Below are 27,505 nucleotides of genomic sequence, written 5' to 3'. Positions count from 1 at the left end.
TTCGCCAAGACAGTGTGTTTCTCACTGTTACATGCATTTGAATGGGAAACTCGCCTGAAACAAAGTATAGGTTTTCATTATGTGAATAATTTTAAAATCTTAGCTCAAACGGCTGCAAAACCTGTTTGCCCAGCACGGGGATATTGAGTTCTATAAGATAAAGCCATAAACATGTTTGTCTGAGTCTTCTATCAAAAGTTACAGCGATTTATATGAAGTTGTTCAAAAACGCTTTCTTTCGCCAAGACAATGCGTTTCTCACTGTTACATGCATTTGAATGGGAAACTCGCCCGAGACAAAGTATAGGTTTTCATTATGTGAATAATTTTAAAATCTTAGCTCAAACGGCTGCAAGACCTGTTTTCCCAGCACGGGGATATTGAGTTCTATAAGATAAAGCCATAAACATGTTTGTCTGAGTCTTCTATCAAAAGTTACAGCGATTTATATGAAGTTGTACGAAAACGCTTTCTTTCGCCTAGACAATGCGTTTCTCACTGTTACATGCATTTGAATGGGAAACTCGCCCGAGACAAAGTATAGGTTTTCATTATGTGAATAATTTTAAAATCTTAGCTCAAACGGCTGCAAAACCTGTTTGCCCAGCACAGGGATATTGAGTTCTATAAGATAAAGCCATAAACATGTGTTTCTGAGTCTTCTATCAAAAGTCACAGCGATTTATATGAAGTTGTACGAAAATGCTTTCTTTCGCCAAGACAATGCGTTTCTCACTGTTACATGCATTTGAATGGGAAACTCGCCTGAAACAAAGTATAGGTTTTCATTATGTGAATAATTTTAAAATCTTAGCTCAATCGGCTGCAAAACCTGTTTGCCCAGCACAGGGATATTGAGTTCTATAAGATAAAGCCATAAACATGTTTGTCTGAGTCTTCTTTCAAAAGTTACAGCGATTTATATGAAGTTGTTCAAAAACGCTTTCTTTCGCCAAGACAATGCGTTTCTCACTGTTACATGCATTTGAATGGGAAACTCGCCTGAAACAAAGTATAGGTTTTCATTATGTGAATAATTTTAAAATCTTAGCTCAAACGGCTGCAAAACCTGTTTGCCCAGCACGGGGATATTGAGTTCTATAAGATAAAGCCATAAACATGTTTGTCTGAGTCTTCTATCAAAAGTTACAGCGATTTATATGAAGTTGTACGAAAACGCTTTCTTTCGCCAAGACAACGCGTTTCTCACTGTTACATGCATTTGAATGGGAAACTCGACTGAGACAAAGTATAGGTTTTCATTATGTGAATAATTTTAAAATCTTAGCTCAAACGGCTGCAAAACCTGTTTGCCCAGCACGGGCATATTGAGTTCTATAAGATAAAGCCATAAACATGTTTGTCTGAGTCTTCTTTCAAAAGTTACAGCGATTTATATGAAGTTGTTCAAAAACGCTTTCTTTCGCCAAGACAATGCGTTTCTCACTGTTACATGCATTTGAATGGGAAACTCGCCTGAAACAAAGTATAGGTTTTCATTATGTGAATAATTTTAAAATCTTAGCTCAAACGGCTGCAAAACCTGTTTGCCCAGCACGGGGATATTGAGTTCTATAAGATAAAGCCATAAACATGTTTGTCTGAGTCTTCTATCAAAAGTTACAGCGATTTATATGAAGTTGTTCAAAAACGCTTTCTTTCGCCAAGACAATGCGTTTCTCACTGTTACATGCATTTGAATGGGAAACTCGCCTGAAACAAAGTATAGGTTTTCATTATGTGAATAATTTTAAAATCTTAGCTCAAACGGCTGCAAAACCTGTTTGCCCAGCACAGGGATATTGAGTTCTATAAGATAAAGCCATAAACATGTTTGTCTGAGTCTTCTTTCAAAAGTTACAGCGATTTATATGAAGTTGTTCAAAAACGCTTTCTTTCGCCAAGACAATGCGTTTCTCACTGTTACATGCATTTGAATGGGAAACTCGGCCGAGACAAAGTATAGGTTTTCATTATGTGAATAATTTTAAAATCTTAGCTCAAACGGCTGCAAAACCTGTTTGCCCAGCACAGGGATATTGAGTTCTATAAGATAAAGCCATAAACATGTGTTTCTGAGTCTTCTATCAAAAGTCACAGCGATTTATATGAAGTTGTACGAAAATGCTTTCTTTCGCCAAGACAGTGTGTTTCTCACTGTTACATGCATTTGAATGGGAAACTCGCCTGAAACAAAGTATAGGTTTTCATTATGTGAATAATTTTAAAATCTTAGCTCAATCGGCTGCAAAACCTGTTTGCCCAGCACAGGGATATTGAGTTCTATAAGATAAAGCCATAAACATGTGTTTCTGAGTCTTCTATCAAAAGTTACAGCGATTTATATGAAGTTGTACGAAAACGCTTTCTTTCGCCAAGACAACGCGTTTCTCACTGTTACATGCATTTGAATGGGAAACTCGACTGAGACAAAGTATAGGTTTTCATTATGTGAATAATTTTAAAATCTTAGCTCAAACGGCTGCAAAACCTGTTTGCCCAGCACGGGCATATTGAGTTCTATAAGATAAAGCCATAAACATGTTTGTCTGAGTCTTCTTTCAAAAGTTACAGCGATTTATATGAAGTTGTTAAAAAACGCTTTCTTTCGCCAAGACAGTGTGTTTCTCACTGTTACATGCATTTGAATGGGAAACTCGCCTGAAACAAAGTATAGGTTTTCATTATGTGAATAATTTTAAAATCTTAGCTCAAACGGCTGCAAAACCTGTTTGCCCAGCACAGGGATATTGAGTTCTATAAGATAAAGCCATAAACATGTTTGTCTGAGTCTTCTTTCAAAAGTTACAGCGATTTATATGAAGTTGTTCAAAAACGCTTTCTTTCGCCAAGACAATGCGTTTCTCACTGTTACATGCATTTGAATGGGAAACTCGCCCGAGACAAAGTATAGGTTTTCATTATGTGAATAATTTTAAAATCTTAGCTCAAACGGCTGCAAAACCTGTTTGCCCAGCACAGGGATATTGAGTTCTATAAGATAAAGCCATAAACATGTGTTTCTGAGTCTTCTATCAAAAGTCACAGCGATTTATATGAAGTTGTACGAAAATGCTTTCTTTCGCCAAGACAGTGTGTTTCTCACTGTTACATGCATTTGAATGGGAAACTCGCCTGAAACAAAGTATAGGTTTTCATTATGTGAATAATTTTAAAATCTTAGCTCAATCGGCTGCAAAACCTGTTTGCCCAGCACAGGGATATTGAGTTCTATAAGATAAAGCCATAAACATGTGTTTCTGAGTCTTCTATCAAAAGTTACAGCGATTTATATGAAGTTGTACGAAAACGCTTTCTTTCGCCAAGACAACGCGTTTCTCACTGTTACATGCATTTGAATGGGAAACTCGACTGAGACAAAGTATAGGTTTTCATTATGTGAATAATTTTAAAATCTTAGCTCAAACGGCTGCAAAACCTGTTTGCCCAGCACGGGCATATTGAGTTCTATAAGATAAAGCCATAAACATGTTTGTCTGAGTCTTCTTTCAAAAGTTACAGCGATTTATATGAAGTTGTACGAAAACGCTTTCTTTCGCCAAGACAATGCGTTTCTCACTGTTACATGCATTTGAATGGGAAACTCGCCTGAAACAAAGTATAGGTTTTCATTATGTGAATAATTTTAAAATCTTAGCTCAAACGGCTGCAAAACCTGTTTGCCCAGCACGGGGGTATTGAGTTCTATAAGATAAAGCCATAAACATGTTTGTCTGAGTCTTCTATCAAAAGTTACAGCGATTTATATGAAGTTGTTCAAAAACGCTTTCTTTCGCCAAGACAATGCATTTGAATGGGAAACTCGCCCGAGACAAAGTATAGGTTTTCATTATGTGAATAATTTTAAAATCTTAGCTCAAACGGCTGCAAGACCTGTTTTCCCAGCACGGGGATATTGAGTTCTATAAGATAAAGCCATAAACATGTTTGTCTGAGTCTTCTATCAAAAGTTACAGCGATTTATATGAAGTTGTACGAAAATGCTTTCTTTCGCCAAGACAGTGTGTTTCTCACTGTTACATGCATTTGAATGGGAAACTCGCCTGAAACAAAGTATAGGTTTTCATTATGTGAATAATTTTAAAATCTTAGCTCAATCGGCTGCAAAACCTGTTTGCCCAGCACAGGGATATTGAGTTCTATAAGATAAAGCCATAAACATGTGTTTCTGAGTCTTCTATCAAAAGTCACAGCGATTTATATGAAGTTGTACGAAAACGCTTTCTTTCGCCAAGACAACGCGTTTCTCACTGTTACATGCATTTGAATGGGAAACTCGACTGAGACAAAGTATAGGTTTTCATTATGTGAATAATTTTAAAATCTTAGCTCAAACGGCTGCAAAACCTGTTTGCCCAGCACGGGCATATTGAGTTCTATAAGATAAAGCCATAAACATGTTTGTCTGAGTCTTCTTTCAAAAGTTACAGCGATTTATATGAAGTTGTTCAAAAACGCTTTCTTTCGCCAAGACAATGCGTTTCTCACTGTTACATGCATTTGAATGGGAAACTCGCCTGAAACAAAGTATAGGTTTTCATTATGTGAATAATTTTAAAATCTTAGCTCAAACGGCTGCAAAACCTGTTTGCCCAGCACGGGGATATTGAGTTCTATAAGATAAAGCCATAAACATGTTTGTCTGAGTCTTCTATCAAAAGTTACAGCGATTTATATGAAGTTGTTCAAAAACGCTTTCTTTCGCCAAGACAATGCGTTTCTCACTGTTACATGCATTTGAATGGGAAACTCGCCCGAGACAAAGTATAGGTTTTCATTATGTGAATAATTTTAAAATCTTAGCTCAAACGGCTGCAAGACCTGTTTTCCCAGCACGGGGATATTGAGTTCTATAAGATAAAGCCATAAACATGTTTGTCTGAGTCTTCTATCAAAAGTTACAGCGATTTATATGAAGTTGTACGAAAATGCTTTCTTTCGCCAAGACAGTGTGTTTCTCACTGTTACATGCATTTGAATGGGAAACTCGCCTGAAACAAAGTATAGGTTTTCATTATGTGAATAATTTTAAAATCTTAGCTCAATCGGCTGCAAAACCTGTTTGCCCAGCACAGGGATATTGAGTTCTATAAGATAAAGCCATAAACATGTGTTTCTGAGTCTTCTATCAAAAGTCACAGCGATTTATATGAAGTTGTACGAAAACGCTTTCTTTCGCCAAGACAACGCGTTTCTCACTGTTACATGCATTTGAATGGGAAACTCGACTGAGACAAAGTATAGGTTTTCATTATGTGAATAATTTTAAAATCTTAGCTCAAACGGCTGCAAAACCTGTTTGCCCAGCACGGGCATATTGAGTTCTATAAGATAAAGCCATAAACATGTTTGTCTGAGTCTTCTTTCAAAAGTTACAGCGATTTATATGAAGTTGTTCAAAAACGCTTTCTTTCGCCAAGACAATGCGTTTCTCACTGTTACATGCATTTGAATGGGACACTCGCCCGAGACAAAGTATAGGTTTTCATTATGTGAATAATTTTAAAATCTTAGCTCAAACGGCTGCAAAACCTGTTTGCCCAGCACAGGGATATTGAGTTCTATAAGATAAAGCCATAAACATGTGTTTCTGAGTCTTCTATCAAAAGTCACAGCGATTTATATGAAGTTGTTCAAAAACGCTTTCTTTCGCCAAGACAGTGTGTTTCTCACTGTTACATGCATTTGAATGGGAAACTCGCCTGAAACAAAGTATAGGTTTTCATTATGTGAATAATTTTAAAATCTTAGCTCAATCGGCTGCAAAACCTGTTTGCCCAGCACAGGGATATTGAGTTCTATAAGATAAAGCCATAAACATGTTTGTCTGAGTCTTCTATCAAAAGTTACAGCGATTTATATGAAGTTGTACGAAAACGCTTTCTTTCGCCAAGACAACGCGTTTCTCACTGTTACATGCATTTGAATGGGAAACTCGACTGAGACAAAGTATAGGTTTTCATTATGTGAATAATTTTAAAATCTTAGCTCAAACGGCTGCAAGACCTGTTTTCCCAGCACGGGGATATTGAGTTCTATAAGATAAAGCCATAAACATGTTTGTCTGAGTCTTCTATCAAAAGTTACAGCGATTTATATGAAGTTGTACGAAAATGCTTTCTTTCGCCAAGACAGTGTGTTTCTCACTGTTACATGCATTTGAATGGGAAACTCGCCTGAAACAAAGTATAGGTTTTCATTATGTGAATAATTTTAAAATCTTAGCTCAAACGGCTGCAAAACCTGTTTGCCCAGCACGGGCATATTGAGTTCTATAAGATAAAGCCATAAACATGTTTGTCTGAGTCTTCTTTCAAAAGTTACAGCGATTTATATGAAGTTGTTCAAAAACGCTTTCTTTCGCCAAGACAATGCGTTTCTCACTGTTACATGCATTTGAATGGGAAACTCGCCTGAAACAAAGTATAGGTTTTCATTATGTGAATAATTTTAAAATCTTAGCTCAAACGGCTGCAAAACCTGTTTGCCCAGCACGGGGATATTGAGTTCTATAAGATAAAGCCATAAACATGTTTGTCTGAGTCTTCTATCAAAAGTTACAGCGATTTATATGAAGTTGTTCAAAAACGCTTTCTTTCGCCAAGACAATGCGTTTCTCACTGTTACATGCATTTGAATGGGAAACTCGCCCGAGACAAAGTATAGGTTTTCATTATGTGAATAATTTTAAAATCTTAGCTCAAACGGCTGCAAGACCTGTTTTCCCAGCACGGGGATATTGAGTTCTATAAGATAAAGCCATAAACATGTTTGTCTGAGTCTTCTATCAAAAGTTACAGCGATTTATATGAAGTTGTACGAAAACGCTTTCTTTCGCCTAGACAATGCGTTTCTCACTGTTACATGCATTTGAATGGGAAACTCGCCCGAGACAAAGTATAGGTTTTCATTATGTGAATAATTTTAAAATCTTAGCTCAAACGGCTGCAAAACCTGTTTGCCCAGCACAGGGATATTGAGTTCTATAAGATAAAGCCATAAACATGTGTTTCTGAGTCTTCTATCAAAAGTCACAGCGATTTATATGAAGTTGTACGAAAATGCTTTCTTTCGCCAAGACAGTGTGTTTCTCACTGTTACATGCATTTGAATGGGAAACTCGCCTGAAACAAAGTATAGGTTTTCATTATGTGAATAATTTTAAAATCTTAGCTCAATCGGCTGCAAAACCTGTTTGCCCAGCACAGGGATATTGAGTTCTATAAGATAAAGCCATAAACATGTGTTTCTGAGTCTTCTATCAAAAGTTACAGCGATTTATATGAAGTTGTACGAAAACGCTTTCTTTCGCCAAGACAACGCGTTTCTCACTGTTACATGCATTTGAATGGGAAACTCGACTGAGACAAAGTATAGGTTTTCATTATGTGAATAATTTTAAAATCTTAGCTCAAACGGCTGCAAAACCTATTTGCCCAGCACGGGCATATTGAGTTCTATAAGATAAAGCCATAAACATGTTTGTCTGAGTCTTCTTTCAAAAGTTACAGCGATTTATATGAAGTTGTTCAAAAACGCTTTCTTTCGCCAAGACAATGCGTTTCTCACTGTTACATGCATTTGAATGGGAAACTCGCCTGAAACAAAGTATAGGTTTTCATTATGTGAATAATTTTAAAATCTTAGCTCAAACGGCTGCAAAACCTGTTTGCCCAGCACGGGGATATTGAGTTCTATAAGATAAAGCCATAAACATGTTTGTCTGAGTCTTCTATCAAAAGTTACAGCGATTTATATAAAGTTGTACGAAAACGCTTTCTTTCGCCTAGACAATGCGTTTCTCACTGTTACATGCATTTGAATGGGAAACTCGCCCGAGACAAAGTATAGGTTTTCATTATGTGAATAATTTTAAAATCTTAGCTCAAACGGCTGCAAGACCTGTTTGCCCAGCACGGGGATATTGAGTTCTATAAGATAAAGCCATAAACATGTTTGTCTGAGTCTTCTATCAAAAGTTACAGCGATTTATATGAAGTTGTACGAAAACGCTTTCTTTCGCCTAGACAATGCGTTTCTCACTGTTACATGCATTTGAATGGGAAACTCGCCTGAAACAAAGTATAGGTTTTCATTATGTGAATAATTTTAAAATCTTAGCTCAAACGGCTGCAAGACCTGTTTGCCCAGCACAGGGATATTGAGTTCTATAAGATAAAGCCATAAACATGTTTGTCTGAGTCTTCTATCAAAAGTTACAGCGATTTATATGAAGTTGTACGAAAACGCTTTCTTTCGCCTAGACAATGCGTTTCTCACTGTTACATGCATTTGAATGGGAAACTCGCCTGAAACAAAGTATAGGTTTTCATTATGTGAATAATTTTAAAATCTTAGCTCAATCGGCTGCAAAACCTGTTTGCCCAGCACAGGGATATTGAGTTCTATAAGATAAAGCCATAAACATGTGTTTCTGAGTCTTCTATCAAAAGTCACAGCGATTTATATGAAGTTGTACGAAAACGCTTTCTTTCGCCAAGACAACGCGTTTCTCACTGTTACATGCATTTGAATGGGAAACTCGACTGAGACAAAGTATAGGTTTTCATTATGTGAATAATTTTAAAATCTTAGCTCAAACGGCTGCAAAACCTGTTTGCCCAGCACGGGCATATTGAGTTCTATAAGATAAAGCCATAAACATGTTTGTCTGAGTCTTCTTTCAAAAGTTACAGCGATTTATATGAAGTTGTTCAAAAACGCTTTCTTTCGCCAAGACAATGCGTTTCTCACTGTTACATGCATTTGAATGGGAAACTCGCCCGAGACAAAGTATAGGTTTTCATTATGTGAATAATTTTAAAATCTTAGCTCAAACGGCTGCAAAACCTGTTTGCCCAGCACGGGCATATTGAGTTCTATAAGATAAAGCCATAAACATGTTTGTCTGAGTCTTCTATCAAAAGTTACAGCGATTTATATGAAGTTGTTCGAAAATGCTTTCTTTCGCCTAGACAATGCGTTTCTCACTGTTACATGCATTTGAATGGGAAACTCGCCTGAAACAAAGTATAGGTTTTCATTATGTGAATAATTTTAAAATCTTAGCTCAATCGGCTGCAAAACCTGTTTGCCCAGCACAGGGATATTGAGTTCTATAAGATAAAGCCATAAACATGTGTTTCTGAGTCTTCTATCAAAAGTCACAGCGATTTATATGAAGTTGTACGAAAACGCTTTCTTTCGCCAAGACAACGCGTTTCTCACTGTTACATGCATTTGAATGGGAAACTCGACTGAGACAAAGTATAGGTTTTCATTATGTGAATAATTTTAAAATCTTAGCTCAAACGGCTGCAAAACCTGTTTGCCCAGCACGGGGATATTGAGTTCTATAAGATAAAGCCATAAACATGTTTGTCTGAGTCTTCTTTCAAAAGTTACAGCGATTTATATGAAGTTGTTCAAAAACGCTTTCTTTCGCCAAGACAATGCGTTTCTCACTGTTACATGCATTTGAATGGGAAACTCGCCCGAGACAAAGTATAGGTTTTCATTATGTGAATAATTTTAAAATCTTAGCTCAAACGGCTGCAAAACCTGTTTGCCCAGCACGGGGATATTGAGTTCTATAAGATAAAGCCATAAACATGTTTGTCTGAGTCTTCTATCAAAAGTTACAGCGATTTATATGAAGTTGTACGAAAACGCTTTCTTTCGCCTAGACAATGCGTTTCTCACTGTTACATGCATTTGAATGGGAAACTCGCCTGAAACAAAGTATAGGTTTTCATTATGTGAATAATTTTAAAATCTTAGCTCAAACGGCTGCAAAACCTGTTTGCCCAGCACGGGCATATTGAGTTCTATAAGATAAAGCCATAAACATGTTTGTCTGAGTCTTATTTCAAAAGTTACAGCGATTTATATGAAGTTGTTCAAAAACGCTTTCTTTCGCCAAGACAATGCGTTTCTCACTGTTACATGCATTTGAATGGGAAACTCGCCCGAGACAAAGTATAGGTTTTCATTATGTGAATAATTTTAAAATCTTAGCTCAAACGGCTGCAAGACCTGTTTGCCCAGCACGGGGATATTGAGTTCTATAAGATAAAGCCATAAACATGTTTGTCTGAGTCTTCTATCAAAAGTTACAGCGATTTATATGAAGTTGTACGAAAACGCTTTCTTTCGCCTAGACAATGCGTTTCTCACTGTTACATGCATTTGAATGGGAAACTCGCCTGAAACAAAGTATAGGTTTTCATTATGTGAATAATTTTAAAATCTTAGCTCAAACGGCTGCAAAACCTGTTTGCCCAGCACGGGCATATTGAGTTCTATAAGATAAAGCCATAAACATGTTTGTCTGAGTCTTCTTTCAAAAGTTACAGCGATTTATATGAAGTTGTTCAAAAACGCTTTCTTTCGCCAAGACAATGCGTTTCTCACTGTTACATGCATTTGAATGGGAAACTCGCCCGAGACAAAGTATAGGTTTTCATTATGTGAATAATTTTAAAATCTTAGCTCAAACGGCTGCAAAACCTGTTTGCCCAGCACGGGCATATTGAGTTCTATAAGATAAAGCCATAAACATGTTTGTCTGAGTCTTCTATCAAAAGTTACAGCGATTTATATGAAGTTGTTCGAAAATGCTTTCTTTCGCCTAGACAATGCGTTTCTCACTGTTACATGCATTTGAATGGGAAACTCGCCTGAAACAAAGTATAGGTTTTCATTATGTGAATAATTTTAAAATCTTAGCTCAATCGGCTGCAAAACCTGTTTGCCCAGCACAGGGATATTGAGTTCTATAAGATAAAGCCATAAACATGTGTTTCTGAGTCTTCTATCAAAAGTCACAGCGATTTATATGAAGTTGTACGAAAACGCTTTCTTTCGCCAAGACAACGCGTTTCTCACTGTTACATGCATTTGAATGGGAAACTCGACTGAGACAAAGTATAGGTTTTCATTATGTGAATAATTTTAAAATCTTAGCTCAAACGGCTGCAAAACCTGTTTGCCCAGCACGGGGATATTGAGTTCTATAAGATAAAGCCATAAACATGTTTGTCTGAGTCTTCTTTCAAAAGTTACAGCGATTTATATGAAGTTGTTCAAAAACGCTTTCTTTCGCCAAGACAATGCGTTTCTCACTGTTACATGCATTTGAATGGGAAACTCGCCCGAGACAAAGTATAGGTTTTCATTATGTGAATAATTTTAAAATCTTAGCTCAAACGGCTGCAAAACCTGTTTGCCCAGCACGGGGATATTGAGTTCTATAAGATAAAGCCATAAACATGTTTGTCTGAGTCTTCTATCAAAAGTTACAGCGATTTATATGAAGTTGTACGAAAACGCTTTCTTTCGCCTAGACAATGCGTTTCTCACTGTTACATGCATTTGAATGGGAAACTCGCCTGAAACAAAGTATAGGTTTTCATTATGTGAATAATTTTAAAATCTTAGCTCAAACGGCTGCAAAACCTGTTTGCCCAGCACGGGCATATTGAGTTCTATAAGATAAAGCCATAAACATGTTTGTCTGAGTCTTCTATCAAAAGTTACAGCGATTTATATGAAGTTGTTCGAAAAATCTTTCTTTCGCCTAGACAATGCGTTTCTCACTGTTACATGCATTTGAATGGGAAACTCGCCTGAAACAAAGTATAGGTTTTCATTATGTGAATAATTTTAAAATCTTAGCTCAAACGGCTGCAAAACCTGTTTGCCCAGCACGGGCATATTGAGTTCTATAAGATAAAGCCATAAACATGTTTGTCTGAGTCTTATTTCAAAAGTTACAGCGATTTATATGAAGTTGTTCAAAAACGCTTTCTTTCGCCAAGACAATGCGTTTCTCACTGTTACATGCATTTGAATGGGAAACTCGCCCGAGACAAAGTATAGGTTTTCATTATGTGAATAATTTTAAAATCTTAGCTCAAACGGCTGCAAGACCTGTTTGCCCAGCACGGGGATATTGAGTTCTATAAGATAAAGCCATAAACATGTTTGTCTGAGTCTTCTATCAAAAGTTACAGCGATTTATATGAAGTTGTACGAAAACGCTTTCTTTCGCCTAGACAATGCGTTTCTCACTGTTACATGCATTTGAATGGGAAACTCGCCTGAAACAAAGTATAGGTTTTCATTATGTGAATAATTTTAAAATCTTAGCTCAAACGGCTGCAAGACCTGTTTGCCCAGCACAGGGATATTGAGTTCTATAAGATAAAGCCATAAACATGTTTGTCTGAGTCTTCTATCAAAAGTTACAGCGATTTATATGAAGTTGTACGAAAACGCTTTCTTTCGCCTAGACAATGCGTTTCTCACTGTTACATGCATTTGAATGGGAAACTCGCCTGAAACAAAGTATAGGTTTTCATTATGTGAATAATTTTAAAATCTTAGCTCAATCGGCTGCAAAACCTGTTTGCCCAGCACAGGGATATTGAGTTCTATAAGATAAAGCCATAAACATGTGTTTCTGAGTCTTCTATCAAAAGTCACAGCGATTTATATGAAGTTGTACGAAAACGCTTTCTTTCGCCAAGACAACGCGTTTCTCACTGTTACATGCATTTGAATGGGAAACTCGACTGAGACAAAGTATAGGTTTTCATTATGTGAATAATTTTAAAATCTTAGCTCAAACGGCTGCAAAACCTGTTTGCCCAGCACGGGCATATTGAGTTCTATAAGATAAAGCCATAAACATGTTTGTCTGAGTCTTCTTTCAAAAGTTACAGCGATTTATATGAAGTTGTTCAAAAACGCTTTCTTTCGCCAAGACAATGCGTTTCTCACTGTTACATGCATTTGAATGGGAAACTCGCCCGAGACAAAGTATAGGTTTTCATTATGTGAATAATTTTAAAATCTTAGCTCAAACGGCTGCAAAACCTGTTTGCCCAGCACGGGCATATTGAGTTCTATAAGATAAAGCCATAAACATGTTTGTCTGAGTCTTCTATCAAAAGTTACAGCGATTTATATGAAGTTGTTCGAAAACGCTTTCTTTCGCCTAGACAATGCGTTTCTCACTGTTACATGCATTTGAATGGGAAACTCGCCTGAAACAAAGTATAAGTTTTCATTATGTGAATAATTTTAAAATCTTAGCTCAAACGGCTGCAAAACCTGTTTGCCCAGCACGGGCATATTGAGTTCTATAAGATAAAGCCATAAACATGTTTGTCTGAGTCTTATTTCAAAAGTTACAGCGATTTATATGAAGTTGTTCAAAAACGCTTTCTTTCGCCAAGACAATGCGTTTCTCACTGTTACATGCATTTGAATGGGAAACTCGCCCGAGACAAAGTATAGGTTTTCATTATGTGAATAATTTTAAAATCTTAGCTCAAACGGCTGCAAAACCTGTTTGCCCAGCACGGGCATATTGAGTTCTATAAGATAAAGCCATAAACATGTTTGTCTGAGTCTTCTTTCAAAAGTTACAGCGATTTATATGAAGTTGTTCGAAAATGCTTTCTTTCGCCAAGACAGTGTGTTTCTCACTGTTACATGCATTTGAATGGGAAACTCGCCTGAAACAAAGTATAGGTTTTCATTATGTGAATAATTTTAAAATCTTAGTTCAATCGGCTGCAAAACCTGTTTGCCCAGCACAGGGATATTGAGTTCTATAAGATAAAGCCATAAACATGTGTTTCTGAGTCTTCTATCAAAAGTCACAGCGATTTATATGAAGTTGTACGAAAACGCTTTCTTTCGCCAAGACAACGCGTTTCTCACTGTTACATGCATTTGAATGGGAAACTCGACTGAGACAAAGTATAGGTTTTCATTATGTGAATAATTTTAAAATCTTAGCTCAAACGGCTGCAAAACCTGTTTGCCCAGCACGGGGATATTGAGTTCTATAAGATAAAGCCATAAACATGTTTGTCTGAGTCTTCTATCAAAAGTTACAGCGATTTATATGAAGTTGTTCAAAAACGCTTTCTTTCGCCAAGACAATGCGTTTCTCACTGTTACATGCATTTGAATGGGAAACTCGCCCGAGACAAAGTATAGGTTTTCATTATGTGAATAATTTTAAAATCTTAGCTCAAACGGCTGCAAGACCTGTTTTCCCAGCACGGGGATATTGAGTTCTATAAGATAAAGCCATAAACATGTTTGTCTGAGTCTTCTATCAAAAGTTACAGCGATTTATATGAAGTTGTACGAAAACGCTTTCTTTCGCCTAGACAATGCGTTTCTCACTGTTACATGCATTTGAATGGGAAACTCGCCCGAGACAAAGTATAGGTTTTCATTATGTGAATAATTTTAAAATCTTAGCTCAAACGGCTGCAAGACCTGTTTGCCCAGCACGGGGATATTGAGTTCTATAAGATAAAGCCATAAACATGTTTGTCTGAGTCTTCTATCAAAAGTTACAGCGATTTATATGAAGTTGTACGAAAACGCTTTCTTTCGCCTAGACAATGCGTTTCTCACTGTTACATGCATTTGAATGGGAAACTCGCCTGAAACAAAGTATAGGTTTTCATTATGTGAATAATTTTAAAATCTTAGCTCAATCGGCTGCAAAACCTGTTTGCCCAGCACAGGGATATTGAGTTCTATAAGATAAAGCCATAAACATGTGTTTCTGAGTCTTCTATCAAAAGTCACAGCGATTTATATGAAGTTGTACGAAAACGCTTTCTTTCGCCAAGACAACGCGTTTCTCACTGTTACATGCATTTGAATGGGAAACTCGACTGAGACAAAGTATAGGTTTTCATTATGTGAATAATTTTAAAATCTTAGCTCAAACGGCTGCAAGACCTGTTTGCCCAGCACGGGGATATTGAGTTCTATAAGATAAAGCCATAAACATGTTTGTCTGAGTCTTCTATCAAAAGTTACAGCGATTTATATGAAGTTGTACGAAAACGCTTTCTTTCGCCTAGACAATGCGTTTCTCACTGTTACATGCATTTGAATGGGAAACTCGCCTGAAACAAAGTATAGGTTTTCATTATGTGAATAATTTTAAAATCTTAGCTCAAACGGCTGCAAAACCTGTTTGCCCAGCACGGGGATATTGAGTTCTATAAGATAAAGCCATAAACATGTTTGTCTGAGTCTTCTATCAAAAGTTACAGCGATTTATATGAAGTTGTTCAAAAACGCTTTCTTTCGCCAAGACAATGCGTTTCTCACTGTTACATGCATTTGAATGGGAAACTCGCCCGAGACAAAGTATAGGTTTTCATTATGTGAATAATTTTAAAATCTTAGCTCAAACGGCTGCAAGACCTGTTTTCTCAGCACGGGGATATTGAGTTCTATAAGATAAAGCCATAAACATGTTTGTCTGAGTCTTCTATCAAAAGTTACAGCGATTTATATGAAGTTGTACGAAAACGCTTTCTTTCGCCTAGACAATGCGTTTCTCACTGTTACATGCATTTGAATGGGAAACTCGCCCGAGACAAAGTATAGGTTTTCATTATGTGAATAATTTTAAAATCTTAGCTCAAACGGCTGCAAAACCTGTTTGCCCAGCACGGGGATATTGAGTTCTATAAGATAAAGCCATAAACATGTTTGTCTGAGTCTTCTTTCAAAAGTTACAGCGATTTATATGAAGTTGTTCGAAAATGCTTTCTTTCGCCAAGACAGTGTGTTTCTCACTGTTACATGCATTTGAATGGGAAACTCGCCTGAAACAAAGTATAGGTTTTCATTATGTGAATAATTTTAAAATCTTAGCTCAATCGGCTGCAAAACCTGTTTGCCCAGCACAGGGATATTGAGTTCTATAAGATAAAGCCATAAACATGTGTTTCTGAGTCTTCTATCAAAAGTCACAGCGATTTATATGAAGTTGTACGAAAACGCTTTCTTTCGCCAAGACAACGCGTTTCTCACTGTTACATGCATTTGAATGGGAAACTCGACTGAGACAAAGTATAGGTTTTCATTATGTGAATAATTTTAAAATCTTAGCTCAAACGGCTGCAAAACCTGTTTGCCCACCACGGGCATATTGAGTTCTATAAGATAAAGCCATAAACATGTTTGTCTGAGTCTTCTTTCAAAAGTTACAGCGATTTATATGAAGTTGTTCAAAAACGCTTTCTTTCGCCAAGACAATGCGTTTCTCACTGTTACATGCATTTGAATGGGAAACTCGCCTGAAACAAAGTATAGGTTTTCATTATGTGAATAATTTTAAAATCTTAGCTCAAACGGCTGCAAAACCTGTTTGCCCAGCACGGGGATATTGAGTTCTATAAGATAAAGCCATAAACATGTTTGTCTGAGTCTTCTATCAAAAGTTACAGCGATTTATATGAAGTTGTTCAAAAACGCTTTCTTTCGCCAAGACAATGCGTTTCTCACTGTTACATGCATTTGAATGGGAAACTCGCCCGAGACAAAGTATAGGTTTTCATTATGTGAATAATTTTAAAATCTTAGCTCAAACGGCTGCAAGACCTGTTTGCCCAGCACGGGGATATTGAGTTCTATAAGATAAAGCCATAAACATGTTTGTCTGAGTCTTCTATCAAAAGTTACAGCGATTTATATGAAGTTGTACGAAAACGCTTTCTTTCGCCTAGACAATGCGTTTCTCACTGTTACATGCATTTGAATGGGAAACTCGCCTGAAACAAAGTATAGGTTTTCATTATGTGAATAATTTTAAAATCTTAGCTCAAACGGCTGCAAAACCTGTTTGCCCAGCACGGGGATATTGAGTTCTATAAGATAAAGCCATAAACATGTTTGTCTGAGTCTTCTATCAAAAGTTACAGCGATTTATATGAAGTTGTTCAAAAACGCTTTCTTTCGCCAAGACAATGCGTTTCTCACTGTTACATGCATTTGAATGGGAAACTCGCCCGAGACAAAGTATAGGTTTTCATTATGTGAATAATTTTAAAATCTTAGCTCAAACGGCTGCAAGACCTGTTTTCCCAGCACGGGGATATTGAGTTCTATAAGATAAAGCCATAAACATGTTTGTCTGAGTCTTCTATCAAAAGTTACAGCGATTTATATGAAGTTGTACGAAAACGCTTTCTTTCGCCTAGACAATGCGTTTCTCACTGTTACATGCATTTGAATGGGAAACTCGCCCGAGACAAAGTATAGGTTTTCATTATGTGAATAATTTTAAAATCTTAGCTCAAACGGCTGCAAGACCTGTTTGCCCAGCACGGGGATATTGAGTTCTATAAGATAAAGCCATAAACATGTTTGTCTGAGTCTTCTATCAAAAGTTACAGCGATTTATATGAAGTTGTACGAAAACGCTTTCTTTCGCCTAGACAATGCGTTTCTCACTGTTACATGCATTTGAATGGGAAACTCGCCTGAAACAAAGTATAGGTTTTCATTATGTGAATAATTTTAAAATCTTAGCTCAATCGGCTGCAAAACCTGTTTGCCCAGCACAGGGATATTGAGTTCTATAAGATAAAGCCATAAACATGTGTTTCTGAGTCTTCTATCAAAAGTCACAGCGATTTATATGAAGTTGTACGAAAACGCTTTCTTTCGCCAAGACAATGCGTTTCTCACTGTTACATGCATTTGAATGGGAAACTCGCCCGAGACAAAGTATAGGTTTTCATTATGTGAATAATTTTAAAATCTTAGCTCAAACGGCTGCAAGACCTGTTTGCCCAGCACGGGGATATTGAGTTCTATAAGATAAAGCCATAAACATGTTTGTCTGAGTCTTCTATCAAAAGTTACAGCGATTTATATGAAGTTGTACGAAAACGCTTTCTTTCGCCAAGACAACGCGTTTCTCACTGTTACATGCATTTGAATGGGAAACTCGACTGAGATAAAGTATAGGTTTTCATTATGTGAATAATTTTAAAATCTTAGCTCAAACGGCTGCAAGACCTGTTTGCCCAGCACGGGGATATTGAGTTCTATAAGATAAAGCCATAAACATGTTTGTCTGAGTCTTCTATCAAAAGTTACAGCGATTTATATGAAGTTGTTCAAAAACGCTTTCTTTCGCCAAGACAATGCGTTTCTCACTGTTACATGCATTTGAATGGGAAACTCGCCTGAAACAAAGTATAGGTTTTCATTATGTGAATAATTTTAAAATCTTAGCTCAAACGGCTGCAAAACCTGTTTGCCCAGCACGGGGATATTGAGTTCTATAAGATAAAGCCATAAACATGTTTGTCTGAGTCTTCTATCAAAAGTTACAGCGATTTATATGAAGTTGTTCAAAAACGCTTTCTTTCGCCAAGACAATGCGTTTCTCACTGTTACATGCATTTGAATGGGAAACTCGCCCGAGACAAAGTATAGGTTTTCATTATGTGAATAATTTTAAAATCTTAGCTCAAACGGCTGCAAGACCTGTTTTCCCAGCACGGGGATATTGAGTTCTATAAGATAAAGCCATAAACATGTTTGTCTGAGTCTTCTATCAAAAGTTACAGCGATTTATATGAAGTTGTACGAAAACGCTTTCTTTCGCCTAGACAATGCGTTTCTCACTGTTACATGCATTTGAATGGGAAACTCGCCTGAAACAAAGTATAGGTTTTCATTATGTGAATAATTTTAAAATCTTAGCTCAATCGGCTGCAAAACCTGTTTGCCCAGCACAGGGATATTGAGTTCTATAAGATAAAGCCATAAACATGTGTTTCTGAGTCTTCTATCAAAAGTCACAGCGATTTATATGAAGTTGTAAAAAAACGCTTTCTTTCGCCAAGACAATGCGTTTCTCACTGTTACATGCATTTGAATGGGAAACTCGCCCGAGACAAAGTATAGGTTTTCATTATGTGAATAATTTTAAAATCTTAGCTCAAACGGCTGCAAGACCTGTTTGCCCAGCACGGGGATATTGAGTTCTATAAGATAAAGCCATAAACATGTGTTTCTGAGTCTTCTATCAAAAGTCACAGCGATTTATATGAAGTTGTACGAAAACGCTTTCTTTCGCCTAGACAATGCGTTTCTCACTGTTACATGCATTTGAATGGGAAACTCGCCTGAAACAAAGTATAGGTTTTCATTATGTGAATAATTTTAAAATCTTAGCTCAAACGGCTGCAAAACCTGTTTGCCCAGCACGGGGATATTGAGTTCTATAAGATAAAGCCATAAACATGTTTGTCTGAGTCTTCTTTCAAAAGTTACAGCGATTTATATGAAGTTGTTCGAAAATGCTTTCTTTCGCCAAGACAGTGTGTTTCTCACTGTTACATGCATTTGAATGGGAAACTCGCCTGAAACAAAGTATAGGTTTTCATTATGTGAATAATTTTAAAATCTTAGCTCAATCGGCTGCAAAACCTGTTTGCCCAGCACAGGGATATTGAGTTCTATAAGATAAAGCCATCTATCAAAAGTCTTCTATCAAAAGTCACAGCGATTTATATGAAGTTGTACGAAAACGCTTTCTTTCGCCAAGACAACGCGTTTCTCACTGTTACATGCATTTGAATGGGAAACTCGACTGAGACAAAGTATAGGTTTTCATTATGTGAATAATTTTAAAATCTTAGCTCAAACGGCTGCAAAACCTGTTTGCCCAGCACGGGCATATTGAGTTCTATAAGATAAAGCCATAAACATGTTTGTCTGAGTCTTCTTTCAAAAGTTACAGCGATTTATATGAAGTTGTTCAAAAACGCTTTCTTTCGCCAAGACAATGCGTTTCTCACTGTTACATGCATTTGAATGGGAAACTCGCCTGAAACAAAGTATAGGTTTTCATTATGTGAATAATTTTAAAATCTTAGCTCAAACGGCTGCAAAACCTGTTTGCCCAGCACGGGGATATTGAGTTCTATAAGATAAAGCCATAAACATGTTTGTCTGAGTCTTCTTTCAAAAGTTACAGCGATTTATATGAAGTTGTTCGAAAATGCTTTCTTTCGCCAAGACAGTGTGTTTCTCACTGTTACATGCATTTGAATGGGAAACTCGCCTGAAACAAAGTATAGGTTTTCATTATGTGAATAATTTTAAAATCTTAGCTCAATCGGCTGCAAAACCTGTTTGCCCAGCACAGGGATATTGAGTTCTATAAGATAAAGCCATAAACATGTGTTTCTGAGTCTTCTATCAAAAGTCACAGCGATTTATATGAAGTTGTACGAAAACGCTTTCTTTCGCCAAGACAACGCGTTTCTCACTGTTACATGCATTTGAATGGGAAACTCGACTGAGACAAAGTATAGGTTTTCATTATGTGAATAATTTTAAAATCTTAGCTCAAACGGCTGCAAAACCTGTTTGCCCAGCACGGGCATATTGAGTTCTATAAGATAAAGCCATAAACATGTTTGTCTGAGTCTTCTATCAAAAGTTACAGCGATTTATATGAAGTTGTTCAAAAACGCTTTCTTTCGCCAAGACAATGCGTTTCTCACTGTTACATGCATTTGAATGGGAAACTCGCCCGAGACAAAGTATAGGTTTTCATTATGTGAATAATTTTAAAATCTTAGCTCAAACGGCTGCAAGACCTGTTTGCCCAGCACGGGGATATTGAGTTCTATAAGATAAAGCCATAAACATGTTTGTCTGAGTCTTCTATCAAAAGTTACAGCGATTTATATGAAGTTGTACGAAAACGCTTTCTTTCGCCTAGACAATGCGTTTCTCACTGTTACATGCATTTGAATGGAAACTCGCCCGAGACAAAGTATAGGTTTTCATTATGTGAATAATTTTAAAATCTTAGCTCAAACGGCTGCAAGACCTGTTTTCCCAGCACGGGGATATTGAGTTCTATAAGATAAAGCCATAAACATGTTTGTCTGAGTCTTCTATCAAAAGTTACAGCGATTTATATGAAGTTGTACGAATGGGAAACTCGCCCGAGACAAAGTATAGGTTTTCATTATGTGAATAATTTTAAAATCTTAGCTCAAACGGCTGCAAGACCTGTTTGCCCAGCACGGGGATATTGAGTTCTATAAGATAAAGCCATAAACATGTTTGTCTGAGTCTTCTATCAAAAGTTACAGCGATTTATATGAAGTTGTACGAAAACGCTTTCTTTCGCCTAGACAATGCGTTTCTCACTGTTACATGCATTTGAATGGGAAACTCGCCTGAAACAAAGTATAGGTTTTCATTATGTGAATAATTTTAAAATCTTAGCTCAATCGGCTGCAAAACCTGTTTGCCCAGCACAGGGATATTGAGTTCTATAAGATAAAGCCATAAACATGTGTTTCTGAGTCTTCTATCAAAAGTCACAGCGATTTATATGAAGTTGTACGAAAACGCTTTCTTTCGCCAAGACAGTGTGTTTCTCACTGTTACATGCATTTGAACGGGAAACTCGACTGAGACAAAGTATAGGTTTTCATTATGTGAATAATTTTAAAATCTTAGCTCAAACGGCTGCAAGACCTTTTTTCCCAGCACGGGGATATTGAGTTCTATAAGATAAAGCCATAAACATGTTTGTCTGAGTCTTCTATCAAAAGTTACAGCGATTTATATGAAGTTGTACGAAAACGCTTTCTTTCGCCTAGACAATGCGTTTCTCACTGTTACATGCATTTGAATGGGAAACTCGCCCGAGACAAAGTATAGGTTTTCATTATGTGAATAATTTTAAAATCTTAGCTCAAACGGCTGCAAGACCTGTTTGCCCAGCACGGGGATATTGAGTTCTATAAGATAAAGCCATAAACATGTTTGTCTGAGTCTTCTATCAAAAGTTACAGCGATTTATATGAAGTTGTACGAAAACGCTTTCTTTCGCCTAGACAATGCGTTTCTCACTGTTACATGCATTTGAATGGGAAACTCGCCTGAAACAAAGTATAGGTTTTCATTATGTGAATAATTTTAAAATCTTAGCTCAATCGGCTGCAAAACCTGTTTGCCCAGCACAGGGATATTGAGTTCTATAAGATAAAGCCATAAACATGTTTGTCTGAGTCTTCTATCAAAAGTCACAGCGATTTATATGAAGTTGTACGAAAACGCTTTCTTTCGCCAAGACAACGCGTTTCTCACTGTTACATGCATTTGAATGGGAAACTCGACTGAGACAAAGTATAGGTTTTCATTATGTGAATAATTTTAAAATCTTAGCTCAAACGGCTGCAAGACCTGTTTGCCCAGCACGGGGATATTGAGTTCTATAAGATAAAGCCATAAACATGTTTGTCTGAGTCTTCTATCAAAAGTTACAGCGATTTATATGAAGTTGTACGAAAACGCTTTCTTTCGCCTAGACAATGCGTTTCTCACTGTTACATGCATTTGAATGGGAAACTCGCCTGAAACAAAGTATAGGTTTTCATTATGTGAATAATTTTAAAATCTTAGCTCAAACGGCTGCAAAACCTGTTTGCCCAGCACGGGGATATTGAGTTCTATAAGATAAAGCCATAAACATGTTTGTCTGAGTCTTCTATCAAAAGTTACAGCGATTTATATGAAGTTGTTCAAAAACGCTTTCTTTCGCCAAGACAATGCGTTTCTCACTGTTACATGCATTTGAATGGGAAACTCGCCCGAGACAAAGTATAGGTTTTCATTATGTGAATAATTTTAAAATCTTAGCTCAAACGGCTGCAAGACCTGTTTTCCCAGCACGGGGATATTGAGTTCTATAAGATAAAGCCATAAACATGTTTGTCTGAGTCTTCTATCAAAAGTTACAGCGATTTATATGAAGTTGTACGAAAACGCTTTCTTTCGCCTAGACAATGCGTTTCTCACTGTTACATGCATTTGAATGGGAAACTCGCCCGAGACAAAGTATAGGTTTTCATTATGTGAATAATTTTAAAATCTTAGCTCAAACGGCTGCAAGACCTGTTTGCCCAGCACGGGGATATTGAGTTCTATAAGATAAAGCCATAAACATGTTTGTCTGAGTCTTCTATCAAAAGTTACAGCGATTTATATGAAGTTGTACGAAAACGCTTTCTTTCGCCTAGACAATGCGTTTCTCACTGTTACATGCATTTGAATGGGAAACTCGCCTGAAACAAAGTATAGGTTTTCATTATGTGAATAATTTTAAAATCTTAGCTCAATCGGCTGCAAAACCTGTTTGCCCAGCACAGGGATATTGAGTTCTATAAGATAAAGCCATAAACATGTGTTTCTGAGTCTTCTATCAAAAGTCACAGCGATTTATATGAAGTTGTACGAAAACGCTTTCTTTCGCCAAGACAACGCGTTTCTCACTGTTACATGCATTTGAATGGGAAACTCGACTGAGACAAAGTATAGGTTTTCATTATGTGAATAATTTTAAAATCTTAGCTCAAACGGCTGCAAGACCTGTTTGCCCAGCACGGGGATATTGAGTTCTATAAGATAAAGCCATAAACATGTTTGTCTGAGTCTTCTATCAAAAGTTACAGCGATTTATATGAAGTTGTACGAAAACGCTTTATTTCGCCTAGACAATGCGTTTCTCACTGTTACATGCATTTGAATGGGAAACTCGCCTGAAACAAAGTATAGGTTTTCATTATGTGAATAATTTTAAAATCTTAGCTCAAACGGCTGCAAAACCTGTTTGCCCAGCACGGGGATATTGAGTTCTATAAGATAAAGCCATAAACATGTTTGTCTGAGTCTTCTTTCAAAAGTTACAGCGATTTATATGAAGTTGTTCGAAAATGCTTTCTTTCGCCAAGACAGTGTGTTTCTCACTGTTACATGCATTTGAATGGGAAACTCGCCTAAAACAAAGTATAGGTTTTCATTATGTGAATAATTTTAAAATCTTAGCTCAATCGGCTGCAAAACCTGTTTGCCCAGCACAGGGATATTGAGTTCTATAAGATAAAGCCATAAACATGTGTTTCTGAGTCTTCTATCAAAAGTCACAGCGATTTATATGAAGTTGTACGAAAACGCTTTCTTTCGCCAAGACAACGCGTTTCTCACTGTTACATGCATTTGAATGGGAAACTCGCCTGAAACAAAGTATAGGTTTTCATTATGTGAATAATTTTAAAATCTTAGCTCAAACGGCTGCAAAACCTGTTTGCCCAGCACGGGGATATTGAGTTCTATAAGATAAAGCCATAAACATGTTTGTCTGAGTCTTCTTTCAAAAGTTACAGCGATTTATATGAAGTTGTTCAAAAATGCTTTCTTTCGCCAAGACAGTGTGTTTCTCACTGTTACATGCATTTGAATGGGAAACTCGCCTGAAACAAAGTATAGGTTTTCATTATGTGAATAATTTTAAAATCTTAGCTCAATCGGCTGCAAAACCTGTTTGCCCAGCACAGGGATATTGAGTTCTATAAGATAAAGCCATAAACATGTTTGTCTGAGTCTTCTATCAAAAGTCACAGCGATTTATATGAAGTTGTACGAAAACGCTTTATTTCGCCAAGACAACGCGTTTCTCACTGTTACATGCATTTGAATGGGAAACTCGACTGAGACAAAGTATAGGTTTTCATTATGTGAATAATTTTAAAATCTTAGCTCAAACGGCTGCAAAACCTGTTTGCCCAGCACGGGCATATTGAGTTCTATAAGATAAAGCCATAAACATGTTTGTCTGAGTCTTCTATCAAAAGTTACAGCGATTTATATGAAGTTGTTCAAAAACGCTTTCTTTCGCCAAGACAATGCGTTTCTCACTGTTACATGCATTTGAATGGGAAACTCACCCGAGACAAAGTATAGGTTTTCATTATGTGAATAATTTTAAAATCTTAGCTCAAACGGCTGCAAGACCTGTTTTCCCAGCACGGGGATATTGAGTTCTATAAGATAAAGCCATAAACATGTTTGTCTGAGTCTTCTATCAAAAGTTACAGCGATTTATATGAAGTTGTACGAAAACGCTTTCTTTCGCCTAGACAATGCGTTTCTCACTGTTACATGCATTTGAATGGGAAACTCGCCCGAGACAAAGTATAGGTTTTCATTATGTGAATAATTTTAAAATCTTAGCTCAAACGGCTGCAAGACCTGTTTGCCCAGCACGGGGATATTGAGTTCTATAAGATAAAGCCATAAACATGTTTGTCTGAGTCTTCTATCAAAAGTTACAGCGATTTATATGAAGTTGTACGAAAACGCTTTCTTTCGCCTAGACAATGCGTTTCTCACTGTTACATGCATTTGAATGGGAAACTCGCCTGAAACAAAGTATAGGTTTTCATTATGTGAATAATTTTAAAATCTTAGCTCAATCGGCTGCAAAACCTGTTTGCCCAGCACAGGGATATTGAGTTCTATAAGATAAAGCCATAAACATGTGTTTCTGAGTCTTCTATCAAAAGTCACAGCGATTTATATGAAGTTGTACGAAAACGCTTTCTTTCGCCAAGACAACGCGTTTCTCACTGTTACATGCATTTGAATGGGAAACTCGACTGAGACAAAGTATAGGTTTTCATTATGTGAATAATTTTAAAATCTTAGCTCAAACGGCTGCAAGACCTGTTTGCCCAGCACGGGGATATTGAGTTCTATAAGATAAAGCCATAAACATGTTTGTCTGAGTCTTCTATCAAAAGTTACAGCGATTTATATGAAGTTGTACGAAAACGCTTTCTTTCGCCTAGACAATGCGTTTCTCACTGTTACATGCATTTGAATGGGAAACTCGCCTGAAACAAAGTATAGGTTTTCATTATGTGAATAATTTTAAAATCTTAGCTCAATCGGCTGCAAAACCTGTTTGCCCAGCACAGGGATATTGAGTTCTATAAGATAAAGCCATAAACATGTGTTTCTGAGTCTTCTATCAAAAGTTACAGCGATTTATATGAAGTTGTACGAAAACGCTTTCTTTCGCCAAGACAACGCGTTTCTCACTGTTACATGCATTTGAATGGGAAACTCGACTGAGACAAAGTATAGGTTTTCATTATGTGAATAATTTTAAAATCTTAGCTCAAACGGCTGCAAAACCTGTTTGCCCAGCACGGGCATATTGAGTTCTATAAGATAAAGCCATAAACATGTTTGTCTGAGTCTTCTTTCAAAAGTTACAGCGATTTATATGAAGTTGTTCAAAAACCCTTTCTTTCGCCAAGACAATGCGTTTCTCACTGTTACATGCATTTGAATGGGAAACTCGCCCGAGACAAAGTATAGGTTTTCATTATGTGAATAATTTTAAAATCTTAGCTCAAACGGCTGCAAGACCTGTTTTCCCAGCACGGGGATATTGAGTTCTATAAGATAAAGCCATAAACATGTTTGTCTGAGTCTTCTATCAAAAGTTACAGCGATTTATATGAAGTTGTACGAAAACGCTTTCTTTCGCCTAGACAATGCGTTTCTCACTGTTACATGCATTTGAATGGGAAACTCGCCTGAAACAAAGTATAGGTTTTCATTATGTGAATAATTTTAAAATCTTAGCTCAATCGGCTGCAAAACCTGTTTGCCCAGCACAGGGATATTGAGTTCTATAAGATAAAGCCATAAACATGTGTTTCTGAGTCTTCTATCAAAAGTCACAGCGATTTATATGAAGTTGTACGAAAACGCTTTCTTTCGCCAAGACAGCGCGTTTCTCACTGTTACATGCATTTGAATGGGAAACTCGACTGAGACAAAGTATAGGTTTTCATTATGTGAATAATTTTAAAATCTTAGCTCAAACGGCTGCAAGACCTGTTTTCCCAGCACGGGGATATTGAGTTCTATAAGATAAAGCCATAAACATGTTTGTCTGAGTCTTCTATCAAAAGTTACAGCGATTTATATGAAGTTGTACGAAAACGCTTTCTTTCGCCTAGACAATGCGTTTCTCACTGTTACATGCATTTGAATGGGAAACTCGCCCGAGACAAAGTATAGGTTTTCATTATGTGAATAATTTTAAAATCTTAGCTCAAACGGCTGCAAGACCTGTTTGCCCAGCACGGGGATATTGAGTTCTATAAGATAAAGCCATAAACATGTTTGTCTGAGTCTTCTATCAAAAGTTACAGCGATTTATATGAAGTTGTACGAAAACGCTTTCTTTCGCCTAGACAATGCGTTTCTCACTGTTACATGCATTTGAATGGGAAACTCGCCTGAAACAAAGTATAGGTTTTCATTATGTGAATAATTTTAAAATCTTAGCTCAAACGGCTGCAAAACCTGTTTGCCCAGCACAGGGATATTGAGTTCTATAAGATAAAGCCATAAACATGTGTTTCTGAGTCTTCTATCAAAAGTCACAGCGATTTATATGAAGTTGTACGAAAACGCTTTCTTTCGCCAAGACAACGCGTTTCTCACTGTTACATGCATTTGAATGGGAAACTCGACTGAGACAAAGTATAGGTTTTCATTATGTGAATAATTTTAAAATCTTAGCTCAAACGGCTGCAAAACCTGTTTGCCCAGCACGGGCATATTGAGTTCTATAAGATAAAGCCATAAACATGTTTGTCTGAGTCTTCTTTCAAAAGTTACAGCGATTTATATGAAGTTGTTCAAAAACGCTTTCTTTCGCCAAGACAATGCGTTTCTCACTGTTACATGCATTTGAATGGGAAACTCGCCTGAAACAAAGTATAGGTTTTCATTATGTGAATAATTT

Source organism: Rhamphochromis longiceps, linkage group LG15 (assembly GCF_057381845.1).
Source record: "Rhamphochromis longiceps isolate RC_006_pf linkage group LG15, R_longiceps_female_GT1.1, whole genome shotgun sequence".
Taxonomy (NCBI): Eukaryota; Metazoa; Chordata; class Actinopteri; order Cichliformes; family Cichlidae; genus Rhamphochromis; species Rhamphochromis longiceps.
The sequence above is the reverse complement of the archived record's forward strand: the minus strand, read 5'-3'. Positions refer to the sequence as shown.